This window comes from Etheostoma cragini, chromosome 8 (assembly GCF_013103735.1).
Source record: "Etheostoma cragini isolate CJK2018 chromosome 8, CSU_Ecrag_1.0, whole genome shotgun sequence".
Lineage (NCBI taxonomy): Eukaryota > Metazoa > Chordata > Actinopteri > Perciformes > Percidae > Etheostoma > Etheostoma cragini.
In genome coordinates this window covers 21,911,756-21,912,545 of record NC_048414.1, presented here as the reverse complement: position 1 = coordinate 21,912,545, position 790 = coordinate 21,911,756, and positions in this window count along the sequence as shown.

Here is a 790-nt window from a genome sequence, read left to right as displayed (position 1 = left end):
ATGTTTAATGCTCCCAGTTGAAAGTTCAGCTTCCATTTAAGCCAATTTGTTTGCTTCCATTTGTTTGGCTTCCATTTAAGCCAAACAAATAAAACTAACTGATACAAGCAAAGTATGACTGTGGTGCGGCACTCGGTTACTGTTTCTATCTAGCTAGAAAACAAAGCTAGCATTAACGTTAAAGATGAACTGAACTGAAAAACTAACTTTTGATAACTTGTTGGTTATGATAATTACAAATGAATTACACTAAAAAACATTTTAAAAAAAATCAATATAGCTTTTTTTTAAGCAACACAAAAATTGCGTTTGTTAGTATTAGAATGCTGATAATATCGATGACGTCACTGGCATGGTAGGACCTCCGAAGGTATACAGGCATCGGCTGCAGCACATAATATTCACATGGAAAAAAGGCATTTTAATGGCACGGATTATGCATTTGAGCCTGTGAGGGACAGGCCTGTAGTGTCTGACTACCACCACATAGAGGACAATCAGTTTCAGGCTCCACTGAAGTACAGGATCGCTTGGTGACAGCGACCGGTGACAGTGACCGGTGTGTGTGTGTGCGTGTGCAGTTTACTGTCATGCACCCTCCTTTATTGTATCCAAGCACATTATGCATTTTAGGAAATAGACTGCTTATACATCGTGTCCATTTAGAGAAAATAGAAAAACATGGTTAAGGTCCAGTTCGTTGACGAAAATGGAGGCAGATAAATGGAAAATGTAATTGGACGCATTAATCCAATGGGATCGCTTGTTAGCTGAATGTAGGAGAGTTACC